General features: G+C 39.1%; 1 protein-coding gene across 1 annotated transcript in view; it reads right to left on the reverse strand.

The window, feature by feature from the left end:
* Window positions 1–14,790, reverse strand: part of HAPLN1 (hyaluronan and proteoglycan link protein 1) — a 70,032-nt gene extending 55,242 nt beyond the window's left edge. The window contains exon 1 of the mRNA XM_068533673.1: window positions 14,482–14,790. The gene's annotated coding sequence lies outside the window, so the exon portion shown is untranslated. The remainder of the gene's footprint in view (window positions 1–14,481) is intronic.
* Between the last annotated feature and the right edge of the window lie 10,603 nt (window positions 14,791–25,393).

Below are 25,393 nucleotides of genomic sequence, written 5' to 3' on the forward strand. Positions count from 1 at the left end.
ACTAATCATCACTATTAGACAAGCTTGGTTTCAGTTTTTGATATCCTAACAGTTTAAGGATATAGATACTCAACGACGGTACAATGCTGTTTTCATTCTGCTATCTGAAGATTAATTTGAAATAGTAACAATACTTAATGAAGTGAAGTTAATAAAAGAGTGCAGATGATCAATGCCTTCTGTTTTCAAAAGAAAGGTTTTCAAGTCTGCATGGACATTTATTTTCCGTTTCTCTGGTGCACTGGCTATTTGTTTAATAAAAAGGAGACCTTTCCAGTGACAAGGACATTATCTTACTCATTTCAATAATTCTGTGAGCACTATCAATCAAGAGGTTTACTTTCAAGTCACGTTAATATAAATGACGTTTTTCCTTTCAGAGTTTCAAGACTCAAAGCCCGCAAGGGCCATAAAGCTAATAACTAAGAGTAGTTGAAATGTGGCTTAGAAGCTACAAGAAATAAAATGATCTGCAGAGTTTGGAATGATGTGCCCCAAATAACAAAATTTTACAGAACATAACAGTGTTTTGCATTTAGAATTAAATTGCTCAGATATACACTGGGGAAGGTATTAAACTTATTCAATGTAACTTCACAGGGCAAAACGAGAACACGTGGATGGAAGTTAAGGAAGCCAGTTTTGCACAATGTCGGGAAGAACTTTTTGGTAAGTCCTCTAAAAGTGAAATGAATTGCCCTGTGAAATACTAGTGCTTTCTGCCGCTGCAGGTGTTGAAGCAGATCAACAAACATCTGTCAATTATACTACACAGGGGATTCCTAGAGTGGGTGGAACATTGGAACAGATTTGGTTCTTTGAACTCCAATTTCCAATCTAACCTTTCAGGTCAGAACTCTTTAGGACATCAGATGGATAAACAATCTACTAACAAGAAAGACATTTCAACAAATAAATACAGTATAACACATAGAAAAGTGTGCTAAGTAATTGTGATACAAATAAAATATTAAGAAAGAATTGAGAGAAAAGTGATGAATTCCAGCTAGCAGTACAATGTAAAATTTCTTGGAGGAAGTGTTATATGAAGGATCCTAGCAGGAGTCGTATTTCAGGTAGGAGGGTTAACGTGGTAAGGGATGCCCGCCTGAAAGGAGGGCATGAGCAAAGAATTAGAAGAGTGGAACTCCATGAATGTCTGGTAAGAGAAGAGAAATATTCTGGAGCTTTTAATTATCGGAATCTTTGTGATAAATTTGTATTTACTTTGGCTGCCAAGACCTGTCTTTCAATGCCTTAAACAAATAGTTATAACATTGTAAAATATCTGGCATACATAAAAAAGAATGAAATAATGCCATTTGCAGCAACATGGATGGACCTAGAGATGATCATACTAAGTGAGTCAGAAAGAGAAAGACAAATACCATATGATATCACTTATATGTGGAATCTAAAATATGACACAAATGAACTTATCTACAAACCAGACTCCCAGCCATAGAGAACAGGCTTGTTGTTGCCAAGGGGGAGGGAGGGGGGTGGGGGAGGGAAGGACTGGGAGTTTGAGATTAGCAGACGCAAACTATTATATATAGGATGGATAAACAACAAGGTCCTACAGTGTAGCACAGGGAGCTATATTCAATATCCTGGGATAAACCATAATGGAAAAGAATATGAAAAAGAATATATATATGTATAACTGAATCACTTTGCTGTAATATACAGTAAGTCCCCTACATACGAACCTTCAAGTTGTGAACTTTCAAATATGAGAACGTTCGTTTGCATGTCCAATCATGTAAGTTAGTTCACGTGTCTGGCGTACATTGTCACATATGTGCATCCTCTACAAGTGGTTGTGCTTTTGTGTACTTTACTGTACAGTACTGTATAGAGTACAGTAGTACAGTGTCTTTATTTTAAGCCCAGGATGTCCGGAAGCAAGCGTAAAAGCAGCGGTGATGTAGCTAGTACTACTGTACTTTTCAAGGTAATGTACTGTAAGATTAAAAATGTTTTCTTTATTTTTTGTGTTTGTTAAGTATTATTTGTGTGAAAAGTATTATAAACCTATTACAGTACAGTACTATATAGACGATTGTGTTAGTTAGGTACCTAGGCTAACTTTTTTGGACTTACGAACAAATTGGACTTATGAACGTGCTCTCGGAGTGGAACTTGTTTGTATGTAGGGGACTTACTGTATATATATATATATATATATACATATATAGATAGATAGATATAGGTGTATATATATATGTATATATATATATATGTGTGTATATATATATATCGCCAGCATAAATCATCAACTTCTCAATCATATTTATTTCTTCTTTGTAATCTAAAATAACCTTAGTGATAAAGATAGATAGGAGACTCCCAAATTGCTTCCAGAATTTTCCTAGATAGCAATAGGACTGTACAGCATCTGAGAACAGATTGCAGGAACTGAGTTACCACTAAGATTTATCTCAGTGCAGCTCCTTTGGGGAACCAGCCACACTGCTGTCCCTCTAGGCTTGAAGACTTTGCTCTCAGAGAAAGTAGGCTGACTCGATAAGATCCACCCAGAAGACGACCAAGCCAACCCACTGATTTTTGGCATTTTCCTAAAGTGAAAAGAAAAGCAAAATTTCCAACTAGCTAATTTTGCTACTTGTTAGTCTATCTGAAGTCTTTTGTTTCTGGAAGTTTTTAACATTCTCTCTTTGTTTTTGTCAGCAGTTTTTCTGTATCATGCCTGGCTGTGAGTTTTTCATTTTTTTATTTTCTGGTTTTTATCCTGTTGGGCTTTGTAGCGCTCCTTGAATCCCTGACATGGACAGTCACAAGCTATTATTTCTAAGAGATTGTTTCTGCCCCACTTGCTGATTCTCCTGCTGGGACACCAGTGTCTATACTCCACATACCTTTTACTTTTTTTCCCCTCCAGTATCTTTCATCCTTTTTCTATCAGGTTTCAGTCTGGTTATTTTTTCAGAACTATTTTCCAGTTTACTAATCATCTCCTCAATGTATCTAAACTTTTCATAAGCTCATGTATTGAGTTCTTAATTTTGGTTATTACATTTTCTCAGTTCTAGAGTTTCCATTTGAATCATATTTTTGTAGCTTCCAGTTCTTTGCTAAATTTCTTAGGACCCAGTTTTTTTTTGTTTTTTTTTTAATTAATTAATTTATTTATTTTTGGCTGTGTTGGGTCTTCGTTTCTGTGCGAGGGCTTTCTCCAGTTGCGGCGAGTGGGGGCCACTCTTCATCGCGGTGCGCGGGCCTCTTACTGTCGCGGCCTCTCTTGTTGCGGAGCACAGGCTCCAGACGCGCAGGCTCAGTAGTTGTGGCTCACGGGCTTAGTTGCTCCATGGCATGTGGGATCTTCCCAGACCAGGGCTCGAACCCGTGTCCCCTGCATTGGCAGGCAGATTCTTAACGACTGCGCCACCAGGGAAGCCCCCAGTTTCTTAAAATAAACATAAAATCTGCATCTGGTAACTCTAATATTTAGAGCTATTGATCTGTTTCTACTGTTTTAATTTTTCTGGTCATTTGATCCTGTCAGCTGGGATGCCGGCTCACTTTAGATGAGAGATGAGGCTGGAAAGGTAAGCTACAGCTGGTCACTGAGAACCCTGCCAATCATATTAAAGAACTTGGACTTAATTTTCACAGCAATAGAAAGGCATTGAAGAGATTTAAGCAGGCAAGTCTTTTCCGTTTACACTTCAGAAAGTGTGAGAGAATGTGGGAGAATGCATTAGAAAGTGGTAAGACTTTCTAATCTAAGCAGTAAGACACAGAGACCAGTGGGTAAGGTTTACAGGAATTTGAGAAGAGAGGGTGGCAATTAGGGGTAAGGTTTATGCTAATGGAGATTAAAAATGGTGTATATATCTAAGAGATATTTATGAGCTAGAGTCTACATGATGATTCCCATGTTTCTGGTTTTTGGAAACTGAGTGAAGAGAAAATGGTGCCATTTACTAAACTAGATAAAATTGGGGGAAGTTCAAATTCCGGAGAAAGAAAAGGAGTTGATCTGGAGTTGACCTGTGGAGTTTGAGATGTTAGGGTGACTTCCTAGTTGTGAGATGTTTGTGGTCCTGACACTCGGGAGAAAATTCTGGGCCAGATATAAAGCACTGGGAGTCATCTGCACACAGGTGAGAGTGGTGTAATGCAGAGGAGTAGACGCAAGAGCACAGGTAGGGTGAGGTGTCCTGGGTGGAAGCTGTTAGAGTACAGAGCTGCCAAGGGGCAGGAGGGCTCTTGGAAGCCTGAAACAGACCGAGATGGAGTCAGCAAAGAAGTCTGTGTCGACTAGGGGAGTGGCTGTCACAGAAGCCCAGGGTAGAGATGGTTGTGAAGGGAACGTAGTCACCAGCATGAAATACCACTCAGCAAACATACTGTAGACAACTCATCGGTGACCTTGGTGAGGAGCGTTCCACTGGAGTGCAAGGAGAAAGCGCGGTGCCAGCGGGCTGAGGAGTGGATGGGTGAAGGGGTGGAGAGTGAGCGCGGCGTGCTCCTTGCCCTCAGAGTGAAGTCTGGCTCTGAGGGGGGAGGAGAAAGATGAGTAGATAGGATGTATGTGAGGTTAGGGAATGTTTTATAATTTTAGGACAAAAAGATTTGACCATGATCAAATGCCAATAGGAGGAAATTACCAGAGTGGGACAGGGTGAAGAATACAAGAGAGAAAAAGCCTAATTAATAGCGAATATCTTTGAAAAGACTGGAGGATTCGGGATCTAGAACTCAGGGGGCAATGTCTGCCTGAGATGCTTAGAGGCAAAGGAGAGAGATCCTTTTCTGTTGTTGTTTTTCCTAACAGAAGGGAAAAGAAGGATGTGTTAGTCAGGGACTAACTAGTTTTGGTGGCAGGACAAAGAGAGGATTCTTTACAGATGATTGATTAGGGAGGCTTGGATATCTGCTGCAGGAAGTTGGAGAAGGAAAAACTTTCAAGCAATATGGTAGGATGGCCACATAGCATTGAAGATCCTGCTGAAATCAGATACCATGAAGTTGTGCACTGGCCCCGTTCTGCAGGGTGATGAGTTCTCCCAGCAGTTGCCAGCAGTTTGGAGCAGCTGTGGAGGAAAGGGACTGTTTGATGTACCCTGAAAAAGGATCTGGGCCTCCTGGGCCCCTCTGCAGACAACAGGACAAGGCTAATGAGAATGTTGACCAGTGTGATGGACAGTGGAGATGAAAGGGAGCAAGTAGGTAGAAGGAAGTCTGAGATGGAGGTTCCAGGTCTGTTCGGTGAAACAGTAGTCTGTGACTCCACATTTTCTAGTTTGGGTGATTGGGATTATGATGATTTTTAACTTATATATAAGAAGACCGGTTTGCTTGAGACAGTCTTGGTTTATACCTGTTTTGCTGGAGTAATTAGTAAGGCACCCCATTTCATTTCACTTTCGAAAGTGTCCTGGTTTGGATAATAAATGAAATGTCTTGGTAGCTATATAGAGATGACATGGACCAGGTTTGGTAGAAGGGAGATAATGAGTTTAATTTTGGACATGTTGGGTTCAAGGAGTTTATAGGAAATTCAGGTTGAAAGGTTAAGTAGACGAAACATACAGGCAGATACAACCTATACTCACCCATAAAACATAAATTAGTACAGTAATAAATGACTTATAATTTAGTGATTATCTCGAGGGATTTACTAATTTGCAGATAATACATTAAACTCCTAGAAAATATTTGCATTAAATACTTGAGGGCCCTTTCTTGGTATTAAAATATGTGGCGTTTCTGAGTGAAACGGAAAATATTAATCATGTGAGGAATCATTGTAACATTGACTGAATTGTCAATCTGGTACAACACATTAATGGACTGAGTTAAATTGGGTCATACCTCAAAACATCACAAGGTGGCAGCACAACTACAATAGGACATATAATTAAGCGAAAAGATCCTTTTCAGATATTCTGCAGTTAGAATTTTTAAGTTTATAGCCATTGTACATTATATAAATTTTTCTAAATGTATTCTCTTTCATTTAAAAGCAATTAATTTGTTTTATCATTATTGCCAACTTGAAGATGTGAAAATTAAAAAGTTTAATTTTGAAACGTACATTATTTTAAAATATTTTAAATAGACTAAAACGCATCACTGATAGACACTCATGGCATTCTTAAGATAGCTATTAGTATCCAGGGTATATCATACAGTAGTTATAAATGTTTTATAAATTTGCATCTTGATTGGTATATTGTAGTTAGATAATTTTATTTACAGTATCTTTTTAATGCATTTATCTCACTCGTGAACATTCACTCGGTAACTTCATTTGTTGGCCTTTACAAGGAGAGTGTTCAGAAGTCTCATGAAGAAATTCTTGTTTGCCATATTTTGGCTTTAGTAACACAAATGTGGGAGGTGGGTAGGGTTATCTGATTTAGCCAATGGAAAATACAGGATACCGGTTAAATTTGAACTTCAGATAAACAGCAAATCATCTCTTTAGTATAAGAATGTACCATGCAATATTTGGGACATACTTATACTAAAAATTACTCAATTCTTCAATATAGTTTACATGGTAATCCAAGTAGGGGGCAACAGGAGGGAGAAGAACTAGGGGGAAAAAAAAAAGCAAGTTTCAGAGAAATCCGGGATTCTAGGCTGCAAATCTGACCTAAGATTTAGAGGTCTTCAGGACCAAGGAACCAGAAAAAGAATTATAAATGGACTTGAACTAGGCTACATTCTGTGGCGAACTCATTTATATGTTAAGCTAAACAACATGGGCTAAGATTAATCAAGTACTGTGGTGAATTACCATCTACACCACACATTGATTACTGATTTTCAAACAACAAAATGCAACAACATATATTTAAAGCTAGCTCAGTTTTGGACAAAAGTGAATAAGTAACTGCAATTCAGACATTTTGGGGGCTTACCCATGCTCAGGGTTATCATTATGAAAATCTGTCATTAGAGCCTGAAGGCTCGGAAATGCGATTTTAATTTCATTTAACTCAACAAACATGTCTGGCACCTTCTATGTGCAGAGGACTGACTAAGACCGTGAGATATAAGAATTAATAAAACATTGATGTTATTCATCTCGGTGGACATTTATTGTTGATAAAATGAAAGTTAAAATCGTATATAAATAATGGCAAACTCATTCTTACCAATTTTTTCCTGGGTTTTAGTCCTTGGTCAACTGTTTCTCCCTTTGTTCTTCCTTGGAATGAGCTCCTTTCTCTTCCGTATGATTTGCAACTACCATTTTAATACTAAAGACTTCCAAATATCTATTCCAGCCATGACTTCTCCCCTGTACCTAAGTATGTACATTTAACTAATATGAGTTCTCGGCTGTCCCATGGGCACTTCCTATATTAGACTCACCGTTTTCTCCAGAAACTTTTATTCTTCCTTTATTCCCAGTCTTAGTCAATTGCACCCCTCTTGATGTTATCATCTGCCCTTGAAACATTCACACGATCCTCAAATTCTCTCCCCCATCCAGTGTATCCTTATTAGATCGTGCCTATACTGTTCCATGTCCTTTCTAAACTCATTTCCTTCCTCCAGTCTCAATTTCCTTAAATTTAGAGATTTATTAAAATTATCCATTAATTTTATTTACATTATTAATTTTATACCAATAATTATTTTTTAATCTGAGAAGAGTTTATGAATTTAATGACATTGAAAGATAAGAAGAAGACTGATAAGGAAACAAAGGCAGAGTCAGGGAATGGCCTGGGGTTGGGAGGTGTTCAGACATCTGAAATATAGGCACTTGGAAGAGAAGGCGGGGAGACCCCTCAAGCCTCAAGTTCGGCACGGTACTAGGCACTGATGGAAACAACAGGACGCATTTATAGGGCACTTACTGAATGTCAGGCACTCGTATCCCCCAGCTAGGTGACTGATGCAGGTCAAAGATCACTATCCTCTAAGCTGCAGGGAAGTAGGGGAAGGAAACCAAGTCTCTCAATCTAGGTCATTAGTCCTCGCAATTTAAAAAGTGATGAACACATCTTTATATTACAGGACTATCTTACAGGAGCATCAGTGGTGGCATAATCAAAGGAGTATAATCAAAGAAAACATAAATAAATCTGTAACAACTAATAACGTGATGATCTGTATGCCCTATGTCAAATATAAAATAGGAAAATATTTAAACAAATGACTCTGATCATTTGTTTAAAAAGCCAAGGCAAATTTTCACAGTTTTTTTTTTTTTTCCCTCCAGTTAGTTTTCCAGAATCTGTAGTCAGCATTGATGTTGAAATTTCTCTGAAACCAATTGGAAAGTACCTGAGCACACATTTTAAAAAGATGCTGGCTTTGACCCATATTTTCAACATGATGGCCAATTCCTGTGCTTGTCCTATGCATATCCCTGTCTTTTCCTCCTTCAAAACCTTGACTTAGAGGAGTTCTGGACTGAATATGTGGATTCTCACTGCTCCGTCCATCTATTTGGGGTGACCTAAGGGCTCAAACAATAGAACATAAGGAGCTATAGGTATTCTACCTGTCCAGGGGCGGCCACCCAAGCATGGTAACAAAGGGCTGAGAGGACCCCCAAGCAAAGAGAACAGGAGGGTTCAAAGGGATGGGCTGGGATGCCCCTTGGGGTGGGGGAGGGAGATTGTGTCTGGGCCAAGCCCTGTGGGGAGGATGGAAGGACAGGTTGTTCAGGCCGTGCGTGGGTTAGCAGGACCCAAGGTCCTGCACATTTCTAGAAACAGGCCTTGAGGGAATCTCTGTGGCCTCACATATGGAATGGGGATAACAGAGATTGAAGACCATGGAGGACTAAATCGGCTTAATTATACACTGTGGTGTAAGGATGGGAAGGCCCCCAGATGCTTGAAATTCTTTTCACAGAAAACAAAACATTTACTTTACAGAGATAAAAGGCTTGAAATGTAAATGCGTGAGTGAAACTCATTCACACTTGGGTGTAATCAGTCAGTCAAGAAATCAATAAACAGAGAAGTATCAGATTCTTGGGGTAGGGAGCAGAGAGCAGGAGTCGCAGTTTAAAAGGTGGGGCGGGGGTTGGTGGAGAGTTTGGCTAAGTGCCACGGAAAGAGACCCAGGATACTAGGAAGGCCAGCTTCACCTACTTGGCACATTTTACTAGTGATTTATGAGGTGCGTCCATCTGTCTTCTCCACTGGCTTGTGAACTCCTTGAGCCAGTGACTCTGTAACACCTAGCATGGAGCCTGGTGCAAATGTTAAGCACGAAATCATTCTGTGCTCAGGCTGAATTTTAGTTCCCAACTGGCGGACAGCAGCTGTGTGCAAATGAATTTTTGCTTTTCCTGCCCATCCGCATAGACAGATTATTGGAACCCTTGCCCTCCTGGGGTTTTGGAGTGTCAGAGCTGCGCTCTCAGGCCCATCTGTGCCCACACAACCAAGAAACAAAGCTCTTACTCACTCAGCTAGGAGATGGCAAACAAGGGAAGATGATTTTAAAGATGCATGCTCAAAATTCTCCTAATACAAAAACTATGAGGCGAGAACATTTTGGTTGTTTCTGTCACTTAAAATGTACCTCAGGATCTTGCAACATTTTCCATTCATTATCATCAATGTGGGCTTTTTGATTTTTTTAGTATCAATTTTCATGGTATAAAGTGAAGGGCCCAGCACGCAGAGCTAGCACAGTGCCTGGCAAATAGCAAATGTTCAATAAATTTTTGTTGAATGAACAGATGAACACATGAATGATTGATTGAGGTGATCCCCAAATTCCAAATAAGAGAGTCAAAGTGAGGAAAATTCACATCATATAGGTGGAGACTAAGCTGAAACACTATCCATAAAACTTTGTGAAAAGTTGAAGAAAATCCAGATTTATCATAAAAATAATTGAATGTTATTAACTTAATTGGATTTTATTTAATAAGTAAATGGAATTGGAATATAGTAATCAGAATTTTGGAACCAATCAAGTAAATTGTGTTCTCTTTGGGTTAAGCAAGGTTGGCCAAAAGGGGAAATTTCTGTTGCCCTTATAAGACTGAGGACCTGTCCCTGAACTTCCGTAATTTTTCTAGGTTATTTAGAAAACTCTGTGAGTTTGTTTGTTTTGTTTTGCAAATAGTCCCCTGGCTTTCTTGCAATACCCCCATCTCAGATATCACTCCCCTATCCCCTATTGAGCTATAAAACAATTAATAGAAGCTCAAAATAGTCCAGCAACATTTGCTATTTTAAACAAACCTGGTTTTGTCTTAACATAGCAAAGAACTTTTCAGCCCCAGCAAAGCCCCCTCCAGGTCTCCACCACTGGAGAAAGCCATTATGCGGAGCTCCTACAATACAGCCAAGAACCCAGTAGCGTCAGACCATTTCAGAAAGCTTGGCTGGTTCTCTCTTGTAGAGTTCTTCTCTAGTATCAAGTCACCTGAAACCGTCGTTAAAACTTCTTGTAACGGTTTTCCAATTCTTGACTAAATTTCTACTTTGAGGACCTCTGACTTTTAGGCAATCTCTCACTAAAATGAATCTATGATTCACGCTAAATCACAAGGATGATCAGATGAAATTGTTAACAGAACGCTGTGTTTCTGGTGGATAATAACTCATTGGAAATAAGAATTAAGATAATATGCTTTATTTTACATGATTGTTGATGTTGATTCCAGCCATTACCTCCGATCAAGTCAGGCTATAATTTTGTGGCATTAATGAAGAAAGACTTAATGAGCAGCTCTCCTTTCACAGTGTAGGTCTCGCTGTTGTACACAAAACCAAAGTCCCCTAAACAGGAAGTTTGCATTCCACACAAGCAGGCCTAACTCGATTTGTGGATTACACCTTCAGAGCTCAGCAAGCAACAAATTAATCATTTTTTTTTTTCCCTGACTGAGGCATTTTTCCTTCCAATCTGAATTTCAGAACTTGTCTTGATTAAGGCTGATCTGCTGAACACTGTTGCCATTAAGTCATATATCTTGCAAAGAGCCAATTGGAGTGATAATTCATATATCTCCCAGAGAAAAATTTTTCAAAAGTCTCTGTGCAATATTCTGATGGATTAATCTCCTGTGATATCCCGATGCTTTTTATTTATTTATTTATTTATTTTTTGGCTGTGTTGGGTCTTCATTGCTGTGCGGGGGCTTTCTCTAGTTGCGGCGAGAAGGGGCTACTCTTCGTTGTGGTGCGCGGGCTTCTCATTGTTGTGGCTTCTCTTGTTGCGGAGCATGGGCTCTAGGTGCACAGGCTTCAGTAGTTGTGACACATGGGCTCAGTAGTTGTGGTTCGTGGGCTCAGTAGTTGTGGCGCACGGGCTTAGTTGTTCCGCGGCATGTGGTATCTTCCAGGACCAGGGCTCAAGCCCGTGTCCCCTGCACTGGCAGGCGGATTCTTAACCACTGCACCACCAGGGAAACCCCTGATGCTTTTTTCCAACAGTGGCTTTCCTTTGTAATTGTTCTTGCTTAAGATTGTTTTCTATCATGTCGACTTAGAAGCAATGTTCCTGCTTCAAAACTACATATGAACAACAGGTATAGATGAAGTTGTTCTACATGCTGATCATTAGTGTCTGAGAGCAGTATTCTGTAAAACATACCTCACTACCCAAAAGCAATTTTTACTCTTATCCTTTTGCATTTAGTGAAAAAAAATCTAAAGAATATGTAATAATATGTGCTAGTATCAGTGTGCTAACCTTTTAAGCTAATCATTAGTTACCCACTTAAAATCAGTAACAGTAAACTTTACAGAAATTTATTTCCATTTGAGAAAGTGATTCAAGATTCAAACTCTCCCCACCCTTTTTTAAGCTAGGTCATGACATCTCTGCCAAAAACCAATCCTGTATTAGAAGCCAGTTACTGTTATTAAACTGTATCCTCATGAAAGCAGAAAGTTGATGGTAAATTACCTAGTAAAGAGTAAACTGATTTTAAATGCAACTACTGGGAATTTAATCAACCGTTAAGTGGTGCCTTGATTTTTAAATTATACAAAAGTCAGCTGCTGTATTTTCTACTCTGAGCACCTACCCCAACGTCTGGCCTGCAGTTAGTGTTCAATGACAACAAAATAGAAATCTCAGAATTTTTCACTAAGAGGCTGGTGAGAAAGCTTTCTTTGACTCGTCCACTAGGTGGCACATAGGGACCGTGCTTCACACGTGGAACCTTCACAGACTCTCCCATTCATAGTGTAAATAAAGAGCTGCATTATTAATTTATACCATCGCGTCCACTCTACACCTAATATTTGTTTAACCAGCTGTCTCCTCTAATCCTCCTTAAACACTATTGATTAAAATCCTAATATTCAGGTTTCCATTCCAGTTTTTCCCCAACAATATATCGTTACCTTTAAATAACAGACTAAAGACATTTAAATACCATAGGCTAAGAACTAGGGTTACTAATAAGGAATACAGGAGGTCAGAAAATTAACTAAAGGTAACAGAAGACTATAATGTTAAGGTTATTTTCAAATTTGCTCTGCATTTTGCTGGAATTTTAACTGGTGGAATACCATTATTTAAAAAATGTTAACCTGGAAAATAAAACATGCATGGGGCAAAAGGAAATGAAAAGAAAACCATTTCTGAAAAAGGGAGTTATTTTCTGAATATGCCTCTTGTTCATCTTTACAAAGATGAAGTGCTGTGCTACCTTAAGATTCAAAGACTTCTTCAACTACTCAGAAAATACCGACATTCCACATCCAAGATGCTAAAAGGCAGGACTGTTTAGTAGACCATCTATTCATAAAGCATCTTTCTGAGTTCGCCGAATGTATTTATCCTGGATGTGTTACCAGCTCCCAAAGGAAGGAAAAGGAAGTGAAACCACTAGGGATATAATGAATCAATTCTTCTCTGTGAAAGTATCTTCAGTTCTTCTAAATTACAGTGTCAGTCATTCCTCTGAGAGACAGGGCCTAGCTGACAATAAATGGCTCACTTTATAAGAACATGATGTTCTCCTCTTGCTTGTTTCTCACAGAAAGCCCAGGCCCACTGAACACTCCTCTTTGGAATACTGGCCTCTAGGTTCATTCTCTTTGGAGACCAGGGGTCTGCAGGTTGTTGGGTTTCTCTTGATCATTAAGTTACATTTAAACAAAATTAATTCTTATCTAGTTTTCCCATTTTTAAGCTGTTTTCAATTTTCTGAAGAGATTACCAAAACATGTAGTCATTCTCTTAGCTTAAAAATTAAATTATTAAGAACATATAGTCCCAAAGTGTCTAAAGGCTAAAGCTTAAATGCTCAACCAGCATTTGGCATACATTCTATTTTACTGAATGAAAGAAAAACTTCTTTATTCATAAAAATATGTGGAACTGAAGTTAAAAACTGATGTAAGGATTAAGAAATATCACACTAAAAGTTATCCAAAGAGAACTGCTATGATGTATTTTCGGTGCAACAATATTCCCATTTTATGATTCCATTAAAATAAGTCACTAAAGGGTGTATAAAATGACTGCAAATTTAGTACACTGAAATAATCAAATCGAAATGGTTACCAGAAACTACATTTGTAATGAATAAATATTACATTGCATTCAGAAATTAATTCACAGGCTTTATTTCTTAAGGACCATTAACTTCCAAGAGGTATGTTTGATTTTATGACATCACGCTGGAACGTGTACAGGAACACTTTCCACCCTAAAAACTCCCAAATGTATTGGCTACTTTGTGTATTTTTCCAGGGATAAATGAAAATAAAATAACTTATTTTCAAAATAATAAATCATCTTATTTGGAACACAACAGTCATAGTCAACGGAAGAGAACAACTTCATTTCAATCCAAAAGAGTTCAGATTTGCTTAGGATGGTAAATAAACAGCCTCAACACAAATAATTCCTTTAAGCAACTTTAAAAAGTAATCTTACCAACCATGACTTAAAACATCTTTTTTTCAGTGCATTAATATTATCTACCAACATCATTCTATATATGAAAAGCATCATAATTCTATGATCTTAATTTCAAAATTAAGTTGAGAAGAGTGGACCAAAACTGGTAACATCTCAAAGATTATCAATCTAACAGGTATTACCTATGATTACAGTAACTTTCTTTTTCACATACACTTACATATTCTCTAAAAGAAAACTCATACATGTGGAATGGACATTCCCATTCCTCAGCATTTTCTTCAGTCTATACTATCCTTTTTTTCAGGTGTTATAAAAATGTTTGTTGAAATACAGATGGAAAAGCTGCCACTTGGAAACCATGCATCTACCAGATTTACGGTATCACTAGCAAAAGCTGGGATACTGGACTTAATTCTTGCCCCAGTTGAGACTGAGCTTGTTTACTGCAGTACAGTATTTTATCTGACAATATGCATCTTAAAAAAAGTTGAGATGTCATGTTAAACTCAAAAGAAAATTAAAGAAAATAGAAGTTATTTTAATGGATACATATATCATGATATGAATTGCTCTCTGAAATCTTAAAGGTATCAAGGTTTGACAGAAAGAGTAAAAAAATTATGGAAGTTTTACCTTGTCCTAAAATCCAGAAGTTCAGATGCTCTCAAGTCCTGCTGAAGTTGGAGCCTGGAGATCAAGTGAAGCTAGGGCTCTTTCCTCTCACCTTAAGTTTGTCTCTGGGTAAGTGTGTGTGCTTGTGTGAGTGTGTGTGTGTGTGTGCCTGCGCCGCGCAGAATGTCTCTTTGTGGCGCTGGATGGCAGAGGTCCTGGTCCTGGGAAAAAGGAGGCACTTTCTCACCAAGAGCAGAAGAAAAGCAAAGCAGCGTCACCAGGAAAGTTCTCCTCCCAGATCCCCTAATTACAGCCTAACGTGCACTTCATGCAAACTTCAGGGAGGAAAGGAGGGGCAGCTCAGTGCCCAGACCTTGTGAAACAGCAGCCTGTTAGATGACTTTGCCCTCTGCTCCTATCCCCGAGTAACTCGCTCCTCTGGGGTTCAGGCAAAGCGGTAGTGAAAACCACAAGCCCCCCACTCACAGCACACCTCCTGGATCTGTCCAGAGGGGATGGGGCAAAGGGCCTGTGGAATGATCGTGGGGCAGCGGGGTGAGGCAGACAAGCGAGGACAGTGAATTTTCATTTTGTTTTTTAGCCTCTGCTTAAAAGGAAAATCCAAAGGTAGGAGAGGTCCTCGCTTTCCCGCCTCCCTCTCCCCAGAGTAGATCCAGGGTAACCAAGTAGAAAGGTAATTATGACAACAGCGGATAAAGCTTCCTAAACTTGAGGTACCCTTTCGCCCAAATTGCCAGAAGTATGCTTTCTTGTTTACTGGACTCAGTATTGATATTGAGTTAACAAACAAACAACTGCTGTCGTATCCCAAGATGACAGAGCTCAGAGAACCTAGATTTATTTATAGAGTGAAGAATGCGAGGGGCAGACAGGATGGGTGGGGTTGGCTTATGGATCCATACCCAGGATTAGAACCAGATGGGTACAGGGCGCGCGCGCGCACACACACACGCGCGCGCGCGCGCGCGCGCCCCTAAAATAACCACTGGGGAAGATGCTGGGACGCGCGGGAAAACGCCTCCTGAACAAATAGACATTTATTTATAACTTCTGGGAGAGTATATAGGTCCATTGATTCCCGCTTTGAGTAACCAAGCGTTTTGGAGAGGAAATGGCTTCATATTTCAATAACAGAGCCACCTTTGATGGAGCCTAGGAGGGGAAAAAAAGAAACACACCGCAGGAAGCAAACGGCTGTTGCAGCCGCCGGGAGGAGGGAGCAGGGCTGGCCCGGGGATGAGGACAAGCAAACAAGCCCGAGAGGCCCCTGGCCAGGGAGGAGGCGAGACGCAGGCCGGTCCGCCTGGGAGCCTATGGGTGCAGGCACCGTGGGCGCAGGGCGCTCAGGGGCGTCCAGGGAATCGGGGCTGCGCTCCCGGCTCTCGCCCGCCGGCTTGGGAGGCGCAGGCCGGGCTGCGGGCTCGTCACGTCGGCCGCCGCTCTACTAGTGCACTGGAAGGGCAGGGGAACCGGTGGGGCAGAGGTTCTGGAGAGCCAGAGGACTGATGGAGCAGAGGATTGGCGGGGCACGGAGACTCGTGGGGAGATGATCTAGTGGGGTGGGAGGCACGGGGACCAGTGAGGCAGGGACGCCGGTGGAGCAGGTCACTCGTGGGGCTGGTGAGCTAGTGCGGCAGGAGGACAGGTGAGGCAGGGGCGCGAGTAGGGCGGTGCGCGCGGTCTGAGCTGCGCTGGAGGCGGCGAGCGGCGCTATCGTCTTGGAGATAAAACCTAAGCAGTGTTGGCAGCTTCCTCTTAGAAGAGAGGCGGGAAAGAGTTCTTTTTAAAAAAAAAAAAGTCTTCTTTCCCGCTTTTCCCGGATGTATTTCACCGGTTCCTGCCCCCAGGCTCACCCTTGCCATTCGAGTCTTTGGTAAATTTACAAGTGCCTCTTGAAAAGATTTTATTCCAAAGACAAACCGAACACCCACAAAGTCTGGCTGAATGAAGACAGTTATATTCGAAATGTAATAATTAAAAACGAATCCTCCAGCAGGCAATTCTACACTTTTCTTGTAATTTCAAAACCTGGGCAAGGCGCCTCTTTTTTCATTTTTTCTGTTTGTCCTCACAGGGAACAGGCAGCTCTAGGCTTTGCAATTTTATGTCGTTAATTTCGTAGCTATTGAGACAGCTGTTATACTGTAGGCCTCACATTAACTGCCAATAAAAATAAGATACATCTCTGGCTTTCAACTGTGAAAAGAGTTTTTATGCTATTTCTTGTAAATGTTCAGGATGGTATGTATTTTAAGGAACATAAAGGAATTGGACTTAAGAACACATATCCTACATTTTTTACATTAAAGCTCCACAAAGGTGGTGAAGCTGGTGGTACCTGGCTAGGAAATGATATAAATATAGTGAGAATACTGATCTTGTTCCCTCAGTTTAAACACCTAATCTCTGGGAGTTGCCTGGGCAGTAAATCAGATTAGCTGGTCCATCCATCATGGCACGTGTTTCTTATTCTGCGGCCTTCTCCACGCATATACTTATTCCAGCAGAGTATTAAGAGAATGTACTGTGTTCTCTTCAGAAATTGTTTATTAGCCACATAAAACCATCTGTTTTGCATTTTAGATCACAGTGACTTGTACCAGAATTTTTTTTTTTTTTTTTTTTTTTTCAGGTAAAACCCTACCAATTGAGATAGGCTTCCAGAGTCATCTCGTCAATCCTTCTCCACCCCTATTTCCTATCTTCCCAGATAGGCCAGTTGCTAGCTGTGTAGTCAGGCCACCTGAGATGGCTATTCTCTTGCTCTCTGTACATCCCCTGGTGGACCAGGCCCTGCTTTACTTAAATCCTACTCACCTGAGAGATCCTCCTACAAACTTGCCTCTAGCCCCAGCTAGTGATTGTTCTAATCTTTAGATCAGAACATCTCCACCAGGATAGCTTATTAAAGGGGTGGGGAGGGGCATGCCCCTCTGCTGGTTTCCCCGGTAACTAATGAGCCAACCTGACTTCAATTCCCCCTATAATTAGTAACCTCCCCTTCCGCCGGGAGCCAAGACTGCTGCCATGTTCTGCCCGATGCCTGCTGCACTGGATGGCGTGCTGCTCCAGGACCTTGCTTCCGACATGTAAGATCCTCCCCTCTCCATTAAACCAGGGGCCCCCAAACCCTGGGCCGCGGACCGGTGGGAGCTGGGCCGTGCAGCCGGGGGTGAGCGGCAGGCGAGCGAGCAAAGCTTCATCTGCTGTTCCCCATCGCTCCGCTCCGCTCTGTGGAAAAACTGACTTCCACGAAACTGGTCCCTGGCGCCAGAAAGGTTGGGGACCGCTGCATTAAACCCCTGACGTCTCTGGCACTGCCTCCAGGCTCTCGCTTAGGTTGAGGCTCAGCATGTAGAAGGCTTGTAGGCCTGTGGGGTGCAGCCCAACACTAGCCTTTGTTAAAAGATCCCCAGTACAGTGTTCTTAATCACAAGTACTTAAACCTGTCAATAGTGTATATTTAATTTTACTGATATGGATACATGTATTGATATTATATACATTTCGATTCACTTGGGGGTTCACATGGTGTACTAATTATTTAAAATTTACACTGGAATTAGCTTTAAGTCTTTTAAAAAAGATTTTTGTGTTAATGTTCAGTTTTGTACCTATTTATAGAGGTATGCGTTACTTTGATCAGTCATTATAATTATGCATCAGGGCAAAGTCATTATAATAAGCTTTGGTTAAAAAAATCAAATCAAGTAAGTCAACTAGTACAAATCTATTTTCATGACTAAATAATTTTTCAAAGGTATAAGTTGTAGAAAAATATTAGAAGACACAAATATCTTTTCTAGGAAAAGCATATCAAAAGAGTATTCTGGGTATGAAGATTCCTTCTAATTATTAACATTAATAATTCATGTGGAAATGTTCCCGACTGCAAGTTTGTGTGCCCCATGCATGGTGAGGCCAAACAAACATTGGAGTTTGGAGCAGAGAAAGGCTTATTGCAGGGCCAAGCCAGGAGAACAGGTGGCTCGTGCTCACAACCCCAAACTCCCCCGTGGTTTTTGCGGAGAAGGTTTTATAGGCAAAATGTGGAGTAGGGGCTGCGAAGTGTATGACTTTTTTCTGATTGGTTGGTGGTGAGGTGACAGGGTGTTGCTTCCCGGAACCTGGTCCTCAGCCTGAAGTTCCCATCCTCCACCAGGGTAGGTATCTTAGTTCCTGCAGAAGAACTCAAAGATATTGTTATTTATATCCCTTCAGCGGGGCGGGGTGGGGGGGGAACTGGGACCCTGACCCATTGCTGCACCATTGCTTCTTGACTGTTCCTCCCCTGTTTCTGCATTCCCTCACATCCCTGATTAGCTATTGTTTGAATCTGCCCTTTGGAACTCAGGTAAGATCTAGGAGGCTGAATGAAACCTATTTCCTACAAACAAGAAACTGGGGACACGGAAAGGATTTGTACCTGGGAGGGCCACAAAGGGTCCTGCTGAATTTCAGAAACATGTCTTTCATGGCCTAATGAAGTATTTTGTTTTTGTTTTGGAGAAGGCAGGGAGAGCAGCTTTCTTAAATTACAAGGAAAATAAAAACCAAATATTTTCTTCAAAATTAATTTTCAAAATGACTAATGTGCTTAAAATTCATGTTTTACCTTAAATTACCTGGCTAAGTGCTAGAGATACAGAGCCTAGAAATTAAATGGCAAATCAAGGTTCTGGAAAAGCCAATACCAATTTAGAGCTAATGGATATTGAAAAGACCTTGTTTAGCATAATGCAAAAGTATTTTTTAAGAATGAAAAATAGGTCAGAATGGTGTTATAAAATGTAACATCGCCTTCTTTTGCTAATTGTAAGGCAATTTGAGTAATTGGGTTGAACCAGATAAAATGGAATATTCAACCATTTTTGACCTACCAAAAAAGGCAATTCATCTGGCTTAACCTAGCACAGACTTAAATATGTGCATACTATAAACATAGCAGGAACATTTTCAACATTTAAAAAATATCGGTATAAAATATCATGAATCTTTAATGTGTGATAAATTTGCAAGCAGAGTGGTATTCCTCCTGGCATATTACACTTCTAATGAAATATACATTTATATTCAAATGGAGATTATCTAAATTCATCTCCTTTTCAAACTCTGAAAGTGGCTGCTCTATTATCTACTGAATTTCAGAGAACTCCCTCCCAGTGAATTTGTGTTTCCTGGAATTTTTGCCTCAGACTAATATCATACCTGGTGGAACATCTGCTAGGAAAAAGGTGCAGCTATGTGCACTCTGAGATACTGGGATGGGGGTGGGGAGGAAAGCCATTTGACCTTTCCTGTCTGAGGGCTCAGAACTTCATTAAAGCATCCCTTGGGCTTATGGGCATAACCATGAGAAAGACATCATTTGTAATTAAGTCATTCCCACGGGCTATAATATTCCTGTTGAACTCCATGATTAAGATACAAATTCAATATTTTAAATGGTCACAAAGCCTTTGATAAAAGGTTATTTTGCTTTTAATGCAATGGGTGGGATGACTTTCCAAGGGCCCACTTTTTGTACTCTCACTCTCAAAAAGTGTCCTGCAGAGAAGCTCTTCAAAGGGCAAAAGAAGTAATTAGGCAATAAATTGTTCAAATATTAAAAGCAGAGATGTTCCAGAAGCTAGTGAGGCCACATGAATATCATACCAAGTGATAAATATCCTCAACTCCTGAGAAGTTAAGTGCCTGCATGTTCTCTGGCTTGTCTGTTGGATTGGTTTTGGTTTCACAGCATCTTTCTTGTAATCTATTGTTCCCTCAGTGTGTTTCTTTTGTCCAGAATGCTCAAACTCTTTCTTTAATTTTTCAGTACATTGATGTCTATTTGATTTTTAACTAGGTTATACTCATTTTGCAGTAGGGCCCAGATTTAGTCCCATCTCCTTTGTTGTGCTGTGTTGATTGTTAAGAATTCCCCCACTCACAATCCCATATTACTCTTAAGAGCACTCATTGGCCAATTTTATACTACCTTGCATTTTATTTATATTTTCATGTATTTAGTTTTTTTAAAATCAGGTGTACTGTAAACTCTCTGAGGGGCGATATAATATCTTTGTATCTTCAGTTTCTAGCACACAGCCTTGCTGGCAGAAGCTGATCAAAAAATACTTATTGCTGTTGTTGAAGATGACAATGTCATCTTTTATATTCAGGAGAGACAATAAGAACAAATGAGGAAAGCTAGTTATTGAACAAGCTAGTTCAGGGTATTTTGCATCTAATAGCCAGTGGCATAAATAGTAAATCATCAGAGGTTGATTAATAATTTGTATCATTGTTATTGGTCTCATAGAATTAAAGGAAACATTATACATATTTTTCTTCCATGCTTGGCTGATGAGTGATTGTATAAATGATAATCAACAAAGGTAAAATATTTTACTCTTAAGAAACTAGGTTGACGTTAGTCATAAAATAAGGTTATTGTCTTAGAATTACAATATCAGCCACTTGAATATTGATGTTTTTTGGCTTGTATTTATAGTTATTTTAAATTTAGGCCAATTATAATTATCAATAAATGTAGTCCTTATTGTATTTTCTTCTTGCTCCCTATAACCTTCAGAGAAAAGGATGTCAAGTCTAATTGAGCTAAAGTGATTTATATACAGTTCTTCTTAGGGTAAAACGGGTGAATTAGCTAATGCATCAAGGTTGGCATAGGGCAAGACTACTCAGGAGAGACCAAAGTGTAGGGCTTTGATTATTGGGAAGTGAAGGAAAATAGTCCAGCCTTGTCAGGAAAATGGAGAGAAAGACAGGAGTATATTGTATCAGAAACCTATGGAGAAGAATTTCAAAAGAAAGAGACTGGTTAAGTGCCAAGCTTAGAGATAGTTCTACTAGAGACGAGAAGAGAATATTAACCTAAATACTTAGAACAGCACGCCTCTTAGTAAATTTTGACTTAAGTGGTTTGGAATAAACATCTGGATGTTTTTAAAATTGTCTATATCGGTCTATGCTAAACTTTGAATAAACATCTGGATGTTTTTAAAATTGTCTATATCGGTCTATGCTAAACTTGATAGGTAAAATCTATTTTTTTTCTTAATATCACCAGAAATACAGAATTAATTCTTTCTTTACATCCAGGTTTTAGGCCGGCATTAGGCAGTATTTAAAATAGCTAATATACCTATCAATATCTTTATATTCATGTATCTATCATATATATATCCCCCTCCCATTTTTTTTTTTTTTTTTTTTGCATTAAGTTCATTAGAAAGCTCACTTGTGGTCTATTTTAAGCACTGAGGAAGTAAAAGGATTTTGGAGGGAGCCTTTGAACAGTACATGCGGAAATAGTCTTACATGCATTTATCTTAAACTTCCTTTCACAGACTAGCTCAGTCAATTGATTCTACTGTAAATAGGAAATCTGCACTTCTTCCTTAACCACAATCTAGTTGTTCCAACATATGGCTAAATTAAGGCACGAAAGGTTAAATTGGAAGGAAGACTCTTATGAATAAACAAAGAAAGGAAAAAGAGGAAGTATTTCTCCATTTTGTGTCTAATTGCTACTGGCCTTGTTGCTGAATGCACCACAATTCTTCAGTAATCCTGCCCTAATGTCAACTAGAGAATATTCGCTTGCTGGTGCAAATGCCTGGTGTTGGATCTCTTTTGAGCTTAAAGGCCGGTAATTTGGGAACATGAAAAATTTGCAAAGTTGAGGTACCTATTATCTCATCTTGTACATGGAAAGAAATGTCAGTAACTTTAGAATCTGGTGATCTCTAGGAATTTTTTCCCAATTAATGTTCTCTATTCTAAACTCTGTTGACCCCCTTCCAGTAACACTTAAATAGAAATAGGAAGTGTTTAGAATGAACAGTAAGCTGAAACGCTTTAATTCAATCCTTTACTTTCTGGATAAGTAAACTGAGTCTGCTCAGATTAAGGCATTGTCCCCAAAGTTACGCACATATCCTGATTAAGTCTGTGAATTGTCAGAGCCACCCATGTCTGCGAATCGGAGTAGTACTTAGGATGCAGTTGTGACCAACGTACTTCTTTTAGAACATAGCTAAGAATTAATTATTTCTTCCTCTCCATTTATTACCTTATATCTCTGTTATGGAACTTTGCACAGCTCAACTCATCAGTTGGGTATATATCTATCTCTCATTATACTGTGAGCACATTGCTTGTTCATGTCTAATTCATTCTTAAATCTTCCAGTGTTGTCTCCACCCCATCCCAAGCACAGTGCCTTGCCCACGTAGGGGTAGAGAAAAGCTTGATGAATTGAATCACGTCAAAACCATAGAGAAAGCATGTTAGCAGGGAGAAATCGGAAAGTGATTTCTAGTCGAACTTTTCAGGTTTCTCTTTCATAAAAAATAGCCATGTGTTTTGATTTAAAACCCAGCTTGACTGATTTTTATGCCCTTTATTTTTTCCCTCTTAGTTTCTCTCTTCAGCATCTTAATGCCTCGCCACACAAATGCTTGATCTTTCCTGCTAGTTGGAAATTACCATGTCAGTAATCTGTTGACTCTGGAGGGAAGTCTGAAATGTTTCTCACACCTGTCACCTCTTTTTCATTTTGAATATGCCTTTCTTATTTGATCCCTACTCTTTTGTAGTAGCATCCTGGTGCCTTCCCCGACTCAGTTCTCCTTTGCAGGGGTCCATTTCTACATGCCTGTAATACTATTTTCCTCTGCCATAGCTCTGAACATAGCACTTCCTTCATCAAAAACTTTTTGATAAGGCTTGCTGGATAGCTGAGTTCTAAAAACTTAAGATGTGTATTTAGTTTTGTGACCTATACATTAAAATCTACACTGCTTTACTGTAGTTGGCCTGAGAGTGGCATTCTTTACTCTTTGAATTAACTGCTTTGTTTGGAGGCTATAGAAACTACCTTTGGATCAAGTTGAGTGAATATACCAATAGTGGTTCATCAGACTCTGGCAACTCCTAAAATATATATTTTTCATTACTAAATTACTGTGCATGAATGTTTCTTAAACAAATAGGTCTCTGCTGAATGGAATTTTGTACTCCAATTTCATAGACAGTCACTATGCTCCATTTCTGTATATCTAGGCTCATAAAATAATAGACAAATATTTGCAGAGCAAAAAATATGCTTGATAATTTTGTATTATGGTTTGATCACTTTGTGGATTTTCTTGTGGATAAAAGGCTTTGTGTTATTTGAGTATTACTTATTATTTGAGTACTACTATTAGAATTGTGTGCAGAGAGTTCAGAAGCCCCCTCCCTCAACTGGAATATTTGTAAAAAACTAACAAGCAAACAAACAAACTGTGTGCATGGCCTTCTTGAGATTCTATTTCTTTTAAAAAGACAATTTTTTAGAGCAGTTTTATGTTCACAGCAAAATTGAGAGGAAGGTATAGAGATTTCCCAAATACCCACTGCCCCGACACACGCAGAGCCTCCCCCATTGTCCACACCCCCCCCATCAGAGTGGTATATTTGTTACAAATGATGAAACTATATGGACACATTCTTATCATCCAAAGTCCATAGCTTACATCAGTGTTCACGCTAGGTGTTGTATATTCTGTGGATCTGGACAAATATATAATGACACGTACCTGCCATTTCAGTATCATAGAATATTTTCAGTGCCCTAAAAATCCTCCGTGTTCCACTTATGCATCCCTCCTTCCACCTAACCCCTGGCAGCCGCTGACTGAGTTTCCATTTTTAAAGCCTCTAGATAATTTAAGAAGCTAACAGTGAGCTTCTGTGAGATCCCATACTGAATGAAAATTTATAGTCCTAGAAGCCACTTAAAAAACACAAATTAGGGAGCTTTAAATACATGTTATTTATTTCAAAATATGTCTAATATTGTCTAGTTCTATATAGAAGGGGAAAAATAAAAGTTTTGAGGTAAAATAATTCAGTATATCAGTATAATTCAGTATATATACTTAAATGAGAGTAAAGCTTCATTTCTGCCTAGTAGACTGTCATGCAGGCTGCTTTACTACTACTGATATTCACTAACTAACTTTCTTTCAATCTTTATTAATGGTATTATTTTCTATTTTGTAATTTTGCTATTAAAAATCATGAATTGTTTTAATCAACTACATAACTTAAAGTGAAATTAAGGTTCACAGCATTATTTTCATTTCAATGTAAAATATGTATGTCATTTGTGACTACCCTTTTATAAACTAACTATGAAAATGACTTCTTTCTACCACCTTTTTTTTTTTTTTAATAATTAAACTTGAAGCATATTTTGTCTCACTGATTCTTCAAAGTTCTGGCTGTCAAAAGATATCTTTTTCCTTAGAGGAAAAAAGCACTCAAATAATAAAATACTTAATTTTAATGCCTGTATTCTTTCTGTGTGCTGATATTATCAAAGAGTAAGAAAAATAACAGGCCCATGACTGTAATTTCCATTCTTTACTTGACCTTTAGGAATGAAGTAATTTGATGCAATACATGTTTGTTGTTTTGATGGGATGACTATTTTAGTTAAGGTTAATTGACCAATAAGATAATCTGTTCTTAATGCTTTAAATCGTTTAGTTTGTCTTCTTGTATCAAAATATTCATCAACAATTGTTCAGGCTATTTTCATTTGTTCAGTCATCATGAGACAATGAAATAATAATAGAGTAAAAGCATACATGTATATATATGCTTTTATTCTGTGGCGGGAACTGGAAAAGTGTGCATTACAGTAACTCTGAATAGTTTTGAGGTCACATGCTTAGTTGAACTTGTACTTTATATATTGGTAAAATGATTCTCCATAAAAGTCTTTGCGTCCTCCTGTCCAACAGAACACATGTTCTGTCAGGGAAAGGTTTATAATTATGAATCTTTGATGCTTGGAAAAATTCCAATTGCTCAGTAATTTTGGAATCCTAATTGTCTTGCTAGGTAAATTTTT

This window comes from Eschrichtius robustus, chromosome 2 (genome assembly GCF_028021215.1).
Source record: "Eschrichtius robustus isolate mEscRob2 chromosome 2, mEscRob2.pri, whole genome shotgun sequence".
In the NCBI taxonomy this organism is placed as follows: domain Eukaryota; kingdom Metazoa; phylum Chordata; class Mammalia; order Artiodactyla; family Eschrichtiidae; genus Eschrichtius; species Eschrichtius robustus.